General features: G+C 46.1%; 1 protein-coding gene across 1 annotated transcript in view; it reads right to left on the reverse strand.

Annotated features, from left to right (window-relative positions):
- Positions 1 to 12,729, reverse strand: part of LOC139909750 (partitioning defective 3 homolog) — a 352,335-nt gene that overhangs the window by 126,311 nt on the left and 213,295 nt on the right. The gene's annotated exons all lie outside the window — the stretch shown is intronic.

Genomic DNA, 12,729 nt, shown 5'->3' on the forward strand with positions numbered 1-12,729 from the left:
ATTTCATACACAAGTAAACTCACTGTGCTTTTACGTCGTTTTCCAATCAGTAAGCCAATCAGTAACAAATTGGTCACTGTGTTTTGACCAGTAATTGTAGCCTTTGGGCCAATTAGTGTCATTTTGAAAATACGAGAGTGCAGTGGTAAGATGCATCATGTTGTCAAAATTTGATCAGTGATGTCTGAGATGTGTGTGTAACACATGGATGAACACACAAATGAACAATGTAGTGTCATTTTGAAAATGCCAAAATACAATGGTGAAATGCATCATTCCCCCAGGTTTTGGTGAAATCCAATCAACACTGTCTGATCACACACACACACACACACACACACACCTACACACACACATATACATGCACCTACACAGACACACTCATAACCACAGGGTTAGGAAGGTCAGGGAGAGACAGATCAAATGAATCAATAATATAGCTAAACATCAACCACTGTTTCCCACCACACTATTACATGAACTCTACACTGGTGTGTCTCAAAACACCAAGCAGCAGGAGGCATTTTTTTTCTTTTTTTGAAATCATATAAATAATGATACCACCTAATGGTATAGGACACATTATACAGGACAAGACAAAGAAATGGACAGGACAAGACATTAAATTATGCAGGGCAAGACACAAAATGAGCCAACATCCACTACCCAGACTTCAGTCTCTCAGCTCCGCTTTAACGCAGCCAAAGTTCTAGACCGGAGTCGTTTTATCCATTCTCCTTCGCTCTCCTCCAAGGACAAAGCGGGGATGTGAGGGAAAGAGAGAGCCGAGCGAAGGGAGAGCTCCCCTGATCTGTATTCCGTCCCGGCTGACCCCCCGGCTGAAGGGTGCTTTTCTCAGAACCATTTTGCAAATTTAGCAGCTTAGGAACAATTGTGTGTAATCACTAGCAGCCGACAACAATATTTACCCTGGCAGGCTCCCAACTTGAATCTGAGAGGCATTTCATTTCGCCGGGGCCCGACGAATGATAAATGCATATTGCGGGAGAGAATCGGAGCACCAATCAGCGCAGTGATGAGGCGCATTTTCTGGGTTATTTGTCATATAGGCGGTGGAGTCGTATCAGTGGCATGTGACAAAAGAGTGATTTATTTTACCTCGTGTGGATACATGTCGAAATAGAAGGCTTGAGATGTGATTCAAGCCTTTAGATGACAAGTGTGTTACATAGACTGGAAAACGGAGGATACTTAGAATTGAAAGGAATGAGGAGGCACCTGTCTAATGGAAATCATTTCTCTCTATAAGAGCGAGGAAGCTGTTCGTAGAATCCATCTGGACATCAGGAGCAAGAGCAGAGTCATGCAATGTCCCACATATCCAAACATTATGAACCATAAGTCCACTAAGCCAAGTCTGAGTACAACTTTACAGTCAAAAGTAAGGCTGCTTCATAATACATAGACATTTTTTCACCTTTATTTATCCAGGGAAAGTTGACTGAGCATGCTTGCTCTTTTACCCAATTTCAAGCTCACTTCTCTTACCCAAATATACCATAGTGTATCCTTAGAGAATAACCCACTGATATGTACATACAGTGTTATTGGTCCCTTCATTATTAAGAAAATATCTCCAGGAATTTAGTTTACTATGCAACCAGCCAATAATATGTTTCAGCTATGCCAATTTTTTAAAAGATGTATCTGAATAAAGTAAAATGTTAATTCGGGATGATACTTACTACCTGAACCCCTCTTCATTTTTCCTGTGTTGCCCCGTGTTTGGCTTTCCCAAAAGCCTGCCTTTAAACGAAGTACTTAGGTATCTGTTCATTGATCATCTTGGTAAGCTCATCCCTTTGTCTATAACCTCCTCATCTACAGTAGTTAAGACGGCTGCCAACTCTATACAGGTGAAATGAAGGCCATTCCTCACTCGGGCAGCTAGACGGAGAACCACAGGTAATTGAATCTCCCCTGTACTGTACATCAGCAGGGGTGGAGTAATGATGGTGAGGTCTGAGAAGCGCAATCGCAATCGGACCAGGCACTGATGGTATATTGAGATGGTTTGATCTTGTTTGTATAGTCAATATTTGTATAGGTTTGTATAGGTATCAATATTGTGTACGTGGAGACCAGGATCTACAGAATCTTCAAAAATAATCGTTCATTACAATCTTCGAACACACTGATGATTTTCCAAGATGTGGATAAAATAATCCATTATTAATCCAAAATAGCACTTTCCTTTTCCTCTACAGTATGTACTCTACTGTGTGCTGCGTACCCAAGTTCAGATCTGTCCTCGGAGTCCCTGCACTCCCCCTATAGAGTCGGTTCTGCAACTCAGTGAAACAGTTCTCCTTCCCAAAGTCGACACTTCCCTCCTCTGTCTTCGGCGCCTGGTACACCGTCGGTTTTGCAAAGTGCCGCAGTGTCAATAACAAGTTGCTCGCGGATGTGTGTCCACAGGGGCTCGTCCTTACACCACCCCTCGCTTCCCCTCAGTTGTTAGGTGGAGTTACCTCTGGGTTGCATCACCGGCATTGAGGATTTCACTACTGTAGCTGGAACAGACATGCTAATAGAGCGGGAAGTGCTGTGTCCTTCAAAATACCTCTGGAAGAGGGTTAGTGTGTGGCAAACACACAACGCACGCAAAATAACTTTCATTTGCATACACAAACATGTAATATATGCGCACTTAAAGACAACATGTAACCTATAATCACCTTGTGTACACTCCCTCATCTCTGCGGCGCGCTTTTCCATGCAGGGAACACAGTTTTAATTAGAAACACGGCAAGCTTCCCTCTCCCAAGCTTTATGAAACATTTCCACTCAGGACCTCTTGACACAAGTGGCCGGCACTCCAGATGAAGAGTTGTTAACGACATTCTGCTTCCCTCTGCTAAGTGGCCAAAGGACACACACACGCACACACACACACACACACACACACACACACACAGAGCGATAAATGGCCAGTGGACAGGTATAGCCGGGGCCACGCGGACGCGTTGAAAGGTGAAAATAATTAGAGAAACTGCAGCGCCGGCTTTTCTGTAGCCGCCGGCATAATTAGCATGATAGGGAAATCGCAGCCCGACCCCCCTCCTCCCCCGCACCCCTCCCCGGTACCTGTTGCAGCATACGACAAGCCCACTCCGATAATTACAGCTCGACTGTGACGACAATGGAGACAATAAACGGACCAAGACCGAGGCCGACGAGAGCAGACTAAAAGGAAACGGCTAGTTAGAACAGTAATGTTCGCATGTTAAATTGTCCTTTGATTTACTAAATTAGGCTGAGAAAGACAAATGGCAAAGGGCGGGGTGATTCAGACTCAAACAGAGGGATATGAGCGAAAGAAGAAACGGCACAAAGTAGGAGAGAGGGGAGACGTTTCAGCACCGCGAGTGGTGTTTTTGCCTCAGTATAATGAGGTGTAGATGAGGCTGCTCACACGCCGATTTACTGCCATCATCTTTTACCAGCTCCTCGCACGGTCGGAGCCGTCGGGCGGGAAAGGGGCCGCACGTGACACTAGCGGAAGCGACGCCTCCCTTCCTGTGTCAAGATTTGCCGCCGTGGTTCTAGGTGCTGCAAATCACCCAGTGTGTGCGTGCATGTGTGTGCGTGTGTGTGTAGTAGGTGTGTATGTGAGCTAGAACCATTAGCCGGTGTTAAAGCTCAAGGGCGCAGGCAGTTGAAAGTCACGGCTGTTCATTATGGAGTGACGATACTCGACTCTAACAAGTGCTGATGAAATAATGAGGGAATATCTTCTCACCGGCTTGTTAGCGTTCTGCTTTCATGTGCTTTGAGTTTTGTCCCCTTTTGTTTACATGTGAATTTTACTCAGGGAAGGTCATCTGAGACTATCGGCTGCCTGCATTTCAGTGTGAGGCACCATCCTACTTCACAATTATTCTGCTGCAAATGTTTTTTTATTGACATCTGCCCAGTATAGTATATAGTATCCAATAAAAGGATTCACACCGGTGATAATCCAGTCCCATGCCCACTCCTCCTTAGTCTTAACCTGTTATGATACTATACAATGATACTATACTGCAAATGGATACAACACTACAGACCTGTACGGCTGAAATGACATGCAATGCAATAATGTAAGTGAACTGTAAATTAGCTGAAAATATAGCTACAAGCATCCAAACTTGAATACTGTGAATGCAGTTATTGTTTTGACCAAACCCCAGAACCGCTATCTTGGCCAAAATCAAAACGCTGTAACTCAGCCTGTGACCTCCGCCGTCCAAAACTCACTGGAGCCTTTCATTCGCCCGGCCCGGGAAACAAAGCATCAATAATATCACGATGCTGTCACAAATGAATCAGCAGTCACACACATATCTTGGGGACATGTACACGTGGTCACATGGGAGTAAATATCCCTCCCGTTATGATTAATGGCTCACAGACGGCGGGTCTTACACAAAGGGGGTGTTTGTTATGCCAACTGTTAGATAGCTTCTGATTTACGCTCATGATCCATGGGCTACGCAATTCTCCAAAGAATGTTCTGGCAACATAACTGCGCCACTGTGGCCTTTGTCATATTGTAATTAGAGATGCCCTGTCACTGATACCCATGAGTCATGCTGAAACACCCGCCCACACACACACACACACACACAGAACCAGACACACACTATCCCCCACCTCAGCTACCACCGTTACAGTCCACCCCAGTAACAACAAATACAGGTTGTTGGGTGGGGTTGGCGATGTGTGTTGTCAAGGCTAAACATCTGTCCACCCTAACAACCGTGTGCGTACTTCTGTGCAAGAATCTCACAGCTGAAACGTATTAAGATGAAACTGATTATCGTGATTATCAATTGTAATGTTACAAAAGGAACTCTCGTTGCAACTCTGACTCTGTTTTCGTGATGAAAAAAGCATGGAGAGCCTGCAAGAAATGAGGCAAAAACAACATTTGTTTTAGTTTATACACGCATTATCAACACATAAGTAGAATAAACCCAACGCATGCGACACCACAACGCAACGCAACAGCCATCTGTAACAGATTCTCTCATTTGAAAGGAATGAACTTCCCACTGAGAGCAACAATCTATCCATCTACACAGTTGAGGTTTGCTGCAGAGCCGCACACGCCCCTCTGGCCGGCCGCGCTCGCCGTGTGGAAGCCATCCCGCGATATTAGAGCAGAGATGTTCTTCCCTCCCTCTGGCAGAGGGCGAAGACAGAGACAGATGAGCTCTCCGGCCGGAGAGGCCACCTGGCCGCATCCATCCGCGCGGAGCCGAGCTTCACTCTCCTCGCTCTCTTCCTCCCTCTGTCCTCTCGCCCTGCATCAAGCATTGAAACATTGAGCCGAGGGGTGAGAGGTCACGCTAATAGCCCCGCTCCATCTTCTCTCTCGTGCGTTCTTTCCTCCATCTCTGTCCGTCACGCGCTCCCTCTCGCTTTCTTTCCCCTGTCTCTCTCCTCTGCTTCTCTCGTTGCCGTCTCCTCCCTCCCTCCCTCCCTCCCTCCCTGACACTTTGGCCTATTGATCCGACTGGAGGAGGGATCATTAGTTGATCCATGCTGCTATGGCTATCAGAGCCATACATGGATTGCAGCAAGTAATCACCTTAAGTACACACGAGCGGAAACCAAAGCCTTATGCTCACCAGGGGACACTAGTGCCATTTTCTAACAGCAGTCCGCCACGTTCCGCGCGGGATTCCCCTCGTCAATGGAATTGATCGGAACATTTAGCTGATTGGCTCGACGACAGCATCTCATTTCCGCGCAGAAGGGGAATATGTCTGGGCCAGGCTCGGATGTCTAGGATGTAAGTGGGGACACGGAACGCTGAGACCTACGCAGACATGTGGCGTTAATCACCGGTTCCCATGGACCCAGGAACCGAGCATTCAGCAGCCAGTCATAACTGTTTTTAGTCTGGGTCCTGGGCCGGGGAGTGTTGTCACGAAGGCCCCTATTGCCACATAGTGACAAAAACGCAAGGCGGTTGAACCGTGACCATTGTATTGCTTGGAAAACTGATTTGGTGACAGCTTAAATGAAACACGTGTATGCAAAAATATCTTGACATTTGGGTAGTAATAACATGCGGTGCATGGAAGCGATTAATCCAACCGAGATGGCATCAAAGCTGGCGAAGTTGATGTTCTACAGATCTCATGCACGTCTTCAAACCGAACTGACCATCCTTCTGGCATACATTACCATGATGCGGCTAAAAGGTTTTCATATCCGAGAGGTCAGCCCATTAACAGCGCTGCGAGGAAGCGCCTCCCTCCCCATCCAAGCCTGTTATTTAGCCTTTAAATGCCATTCTCGGGGAGTGTCATTTCAAAACACCTCAACCTTTTCACACAGACACCAGCTTACAGTTAGCTAACACCCAGGAGGAGCGCTAACAAGGTGCGCGCCGTACACCCACACCAAAGACACAGATACACACCGCATTTGCTTGTTTGATTCGGGCGCAACTCGAGGCAAGAAGCAGCTATCAAAGAAGTCATCGACTTGTGCAACTACCTGAGCAGGGGAGAGAAGTTCAAACAAGCGAAGTTGGAAAATGAACTTATTATCAACTTGTTGTAAAGTTGATATACACTTTGGCATATGCGCTTTCAAATGACAGCTATATTCCAAGAGACGACATGAGCCAGTTTGCTGAGACAAAGCATGAAAGAGATAGTGTGTGTCAAACTGCTGTGTGGATATACATGCATGTGCTAGACTTTACATGGGTACAAGGAGTGATGTCGTGGTGAACTATGACCTCCAGTCACTGTTCTTTATAAGGCAAATAGACACTAATACAAACAAAAATCAATATTATTTCCAAAGAAGCCTTAATTGATTGATAAATTGTATAGGCATAGAGGATAATTCCTATGTTGAAATGCAGTAAATCATACATGTAGAGGTTCGTTTCTGTACTGGAGTATGATAAACTACTTTTCATCTTTCTTTCTCATTTTATTAGACCAATTATGTGTTTTTTGTGTTTTAAGTGGAGGACAATTTGCCTTGTGTATGAAACGTGTTATATAAATACATGCTGCCTTTGCCTTTAAATATGCTTTCTTTTCCTTAAAAGACATCATCCTCATATAACTTATAGCAGTTTGATGCAACTGATGTATACTGTGAATTGATATCATAAAGATTCATGTCAGCCTAAAAAGATGGATAAATAAAAAAGGTATGTACACTGAGTTTATGTGGGTTTACCCTCCATTACATCCATGGGCATAACCTCGTACAGATGGTGTAACTATGTTGTAATAAAAGACAAATTCTGACAGTCAGCTCTGGATTAGCTCTACCTGCATCATAGCTCCATTTTTATTCTACTGCAACAACACACTGCAACAACTGCCATTTCTGCATCTATATGTCTGTAAGTGAATATGCAAGATAAAAAAAATGTTTTATAGTGCTTCAGATTACAATAAAACATTTAATATCAGAAGAAAATGTCTTTGTCACCATGAAAGAAAAAGCTTTAAACTTTTGCAACTACACTTCTCTCTGTCAATCATAATGAATAAGTACAATATGGCACGGGAAAAGTTCCATGGCAACAGTGCAATCCCATTTGCCTCCCTGTCATTTTCTCACTGAGGCATGTTAATAGCACTCTGTGGAAGTCTGGACACCGTGTTAAGGAAGGTCACTCTGCCTCATTTCCTGTCCTGATGACTGGGCATAAAGAGAGGATGAGTCTGCAGGCTGCGAAACTACAGTAATAGGTGAGGGGAAAACGGGGTCAAGTCTAGGAAGATGGCCCCTCTTAGAGACCATTAGGCGAGACTACAGTGTCTGGGGACACGCGGCGGTTGGTGTGGTCTTGTGTGTGTGTGTGTGTGTGTGTGTGTGTGTGTGTGTGTGTGTTCTTCACAAGGATAGAGAGAGGAAAATCCTCCAAAGTGAGGACATTCATTCATTGTCATTCCTCTCTTCTTCTAAGTGGATAGTTTAGGATTAGGATTTGTTTAGGGTTAAGGTTAGAATTAGGATTAAGTTTAGGTTAGGGTTAACTTTACAGTTAGTTTAGGTTTGGGTTTTGGTTTTAGGGTTAAAGCACAATTCCAGTATGTTTTTGCTGATTTTCCATGCCTTTAATGTTAATTGTGACAGTTTTTACATGTGTGTGCCACAATTAAAGATATTTTATATCAGTTTTGCCATACCTCTTGGGTTCATTCACTCCCATTCAATTCCAAACAGCATAGAAAACAACTTCTAATTTGGTCAGTAAAGGTAATCCATGTTACCTTACCTTTATATATTAATATTAATGTGCACATTCGGGAATCCAATCCAGGGTTCAGGTTGAGGTTAGGGCCTAGGGAATGAATGTCCTCACTAGTAATGCACATGTATGCCTGTAGGCCTGTGTGCTTGTTTATATGCGTGTGTGTGTCTATGTTTGTGTGTGTGTGTGTCTGCAGTTATTTTCACTGTCACCTGCACTGCACAAATCACATCCTGTAAACTCTAGCTTTCCTTAGCGCTGGCCCACTATGACTCTGCCTTCCTGCCTTCCTGCCTCTCACCTCCGGCCTCCCCTCCCACTCCTCCCACACCTGTTCCCCAGTCTTAGGTAAAAAGTTTGACTCAGGCACCCGGCCAAACAGCCGCGTGCGCAGACAGCGCCGGTCCGCGGGCCTTAATTTTCGCCCCAGCGTGACGACCCCGCGCCCACCGGCACTTTTCAATTAGATGGAGCGGAAGCCGGAGCCGGGCTGCCACGCTAACGACCTTTGCGTCAAAAAAAAACCCGGCTGCCGCCGCCGTCACAGCACACACACGCAGGAGAGTTCGCTCGCTTCCATCTTTCCTTCCCCCTCGCCTCACCTTTTTCTTCCTCTCTCCGCTCTTTTTTTTTTCTCTCTCTCAGCGAGACAGCGGCTCTGCCGATTCGCCACCCTCTCACCCTCAAGGGCAAAAGGTAGGATGGGGATGAGGAAGGGAAGGGAAGCAGAGAAAGAAAAGAAAAAGAGAAAAAAAAAAAAAACGTCAGGAACTCATTTCATTTTGAGCTGGTAGGCAGGCAGGGAGCGCTGTATCTCTGCCCCCTGCTAGCAGCAGATTCAGCCGTCGGCCATGCTGCTCTAAGTAGGACGGTGAGGGGATGTGCGAAGGTAAAGCTGACACTGTCACAGTATCGCACGCTTTACTGAAGCAGACAGGGGATGGAATTACATCTGACTATTGATGGGCTGAACGAGAGTGCGCACACACACACACACACATACACACACGGCTGGTTCTGAATGACAGCCTCCCAACGCTACAGGGAAGATCAATGCATAGGGGCCTGACAATCAATGTGATGGCACTATACCTCCAGGTTAATAGCAGCCGTCTCCAGTGTCGTTTTGCACTTCGCCTTGCCGTTGCCATGGTGATTAATTCCTATGATTTAAACAACTGCAGCCATCCCCCCCTGGGAACCAATGCCCATTCCTATTGTTTCAGAAGGAAGAGGAAGCCTGGTACCTGGGTGCTTTGACTGCTGGGAGTGGATGGGAGGGTCTGATTTCTGATCAATACCTGGGTTCAATGAGATAAGGCATCTGCAGCTACAGATATCCATTTGCTATTTTTTATCAGAAAATAGAGGAAAACATGGCAATAACAATCACAGGTTGGCAGAAATGTGGACTTTACGATTTCACTCTATTGACTTGCTGCCATCTGCAATAACTCATAATCAAAGGCAGGTCTTAATTCTCCAGCAGCAAAACCATTCTGTTCCATTTACCTCTGTGTCTAGGCCCATTTATAGCAGCACGGGATGTATAATGGATACACGGCAAGCAGAGGAGAAGGCCTGATTTGGTTAGGGAGTTCCTCTGTTGTCTTTTAAGAGGTAAAATGCCTCAGAGCTTTGTCAGTAATCGCTCTATTTGCTCCGCGGAAGAATGTATGGTTTACATCAATGGGAATTGTGTACAACTTGATGTAGAGTGTGTACGTGAGCGTGCCTGTGGGTGTGTGTGTGTGTATGTGTCTGTGCTGTATGTGCGCCTGTGTGCCCCGGCATATCCTCAACTCCATATGTCTGGCCTTCATGATTCAGTAATTTACCAGGTGTAGATACACTCCACATCTAGCTGTCAGTCAGGCCCCGGCGGCTGTGTGTTTCCTGACCTTGCCGGGCCCATCACAGCATCTGTCCTCTAACCACGACTGTCACATCTCACAGGCCGGGCAATGCGTCTGAGCCCGGTCTAAAATAACATATAGAAGAAGGTAGACGGTGGAAACACCCGCTGTCTGTCTGTAGCCTCCAGAAATTCGCCGTCCGTGCTGTCAAAAATATGATATGCCGCGCCGCACTGCCGAGGGAAAGGTACAGTACGAGACAATTTGCTCAAACGTGTTATTATTTGATATCGTCTCTATGACACCTTATTGAAATTGTCGCATTTTCGTCCCTTTAGGGTTAAAAAAAACGCTTTTTCAAGACAGACCTGGTCAACTAAATTGCATCGGGACTAATATAAACATTGCAGATGAACAACATATGAAAATGTCCAGAAGCACAAATACAATGAAAATCACATAGGAGGTAGGTGCAAAGTCAGACAGTAGTATATGAGGCCATAAGGCAGTAATCCAATAGCAGACCAACAGGCTCAGGTGTCAAGCCTAAATTGACCTTGGCTACACAAAGTATAGACACCTCACTATTGAACCTACCTCAAGATCCTTCATGATCATTTTCAACTTCCAGGAGACACCTGGTCTTTCCATTTTAAATCGTTTTACTGAGTCTTTTTTCAGCAAGCACTTTTGCCTAATTAAAACCACTGTAGGTAGGTTTTATATGTTGACATTTGAATTCAGCACAGGTAATCCTCATGTTGGGTAAACACGCATGAGTAAGATAATATGTCAGAATGTCTGCAATACTGATAGCACCGTCGCTCTGCTATTTGCTTTCAAAGTAAATTTTGTGGTTATCTGACAAATTGAGGTAAACTGTAGAGCAGGAGGGCTTCGTTCTGTCGTGTCAATCACCTGCAGACTCATTGCTACTGGCTGGGTGAGCAGTGAGGGGAGGAGGGAGGGGGGGCTAAGCGCATTTGTCTTCATGTTTTCCTTCAAACTTAGCTACCATGGCTTTACGTTCGCACCTTAGGGACGGACAGCAAAGCGTATCTTGTGCATCCACCACTGGACTCTCTAGACTCCAGTCATTTACACCCAAAATGGAGGTTCAGGACAGCAGTAAGTGCAAAAAGGGAAGGCTCACCAAGCTTTGTAAGTAATATTTTCTCTTTTTCACTTCTCAGGTGCTGCATTTTGCCTCAGTGAGGCAGTATTGTGTTGCCGCTCTACTCAATACGGACCAAAATAGTCTGAGTGTATCCGGTATTTAAATAACATCAGAGTTCTGGCAGTTTATAAAAAAAATGAAGACCTGTCACAGAATATTTAAGCCATAATGTGCTGTCGTTGACAGGCACGGGTTAATGAGGGCACAGCTAACGAGAGTCAGCCCGAAGACAGAGAAGAAAAGTAACTGACACTCTCTTCCTGCGAGACGAGCCGAGTCAAACATCTAAGACGCTGCCGAGCCCCGGCTGTGATAACTCGCTGCTTTGCCGAGCCCCCGCCCCTCCTTTACCCTAACTTTTCCACTTTGCTCATTTGACTCCCACTCCGCGGGAAGAGACGGGTGCCGGCGCCCTTGAAGTTTTTCATCGGCTAGAAACTTTTTTCCGTCAGTGCCCCCGCAGTTGCGGTTTGTGATCACAGCGGCGTTCTGAAAAGTCTACGTCAGAGAAGCCTATGGAATAAATAAGGCAGACCGAGAGACAACCCCGGCCGACTCTGGAGCGTGTTTGGGTCGGGGAGGGATGGGAGAGAAGGAGGGATGACAGAGGAAGAGAGAGAGAGAGAGAGAGTGAGGGGCAAGCCCTATTGATCTGGAGGCTTAATTAACCATCAGCTGCCTCTGACACAGCCTCTGATCTTGTATGATCAGTGGCAGAGTGGCACCGCTCTGGGGGGGGAGATGGGTGGGGGAGAAATGAGAGAACGGGTGGAAGAAGAGGGGAAAGGGAGAAAGCGCAGATCATCGACGGATTGCAAATTCACTCCATCAGAGCGGATGGAGGGCAGAAGGGCGAGGGGGCGGGAGGTGAAAGAGGAGAAAGAGTCGGAGGACAGGAGAGAGGAGGAGATCGCTGGTGTGACACTGCATCAGAATGGAGAAAAATAGTGAAAGGAAGAGAGTAAGGAGAGGCAGGAAAGGAATGAAAAAGAGGGAGAGAACGAGTCGGGGAAAGAAGGGAGGAGTGGGGATGATGAAATAGAGTGGTGGAATAGCAAAGCAAAGCGAAAGGAAAATGACAGAGTAGGGAGGTGTGTGAAGAAGAGGAGGGAGGGAGGAGAGGAAAGGGCATCGAGGGGGAGAGGTCCAATACATGGGATGGGAACATAAGAGGATAAAATGAGTGAATCAAAAGTCTGAAAGTGTGTGTTAGAAAAGGGGGTGTGAATGTAGAAGTTCCTATGTTGCATCATCCCCCCGACGCTGCCCTACACTGACAGTCACCCTCAGCTTGTGTGTGTGTGTGTGTGTGTGTGTGTGCATGGCCGGTCGATGTTGAGATGACAGCAGCAACCGGTCGAGGATTGAATTGCCGATTCCAATACACCTGCAGAGCTGAGATCTGAGCCTGCTGGTGTCGACTGGGAGGAATGGGAATTGACCCGGGTGGAGAC

The sequence above is a fragment of the Centroberyx gerrardi genome, chromosome 22 (genome assembly GCF_048128805.1).
Source record: "Centroberyx gerrardi isolate f3 chromosome 22, fCenGer3.hap1.cur.20231027, whole genome shotgun sequence".
Classification (NCBI taxonomy): domain Eukaryota; kingdom Metazoa; phylum Chordata; class Actinopteri; order Beryciformes; family Berycidae; genus Centroberyx; species Centroberyx gerrardi.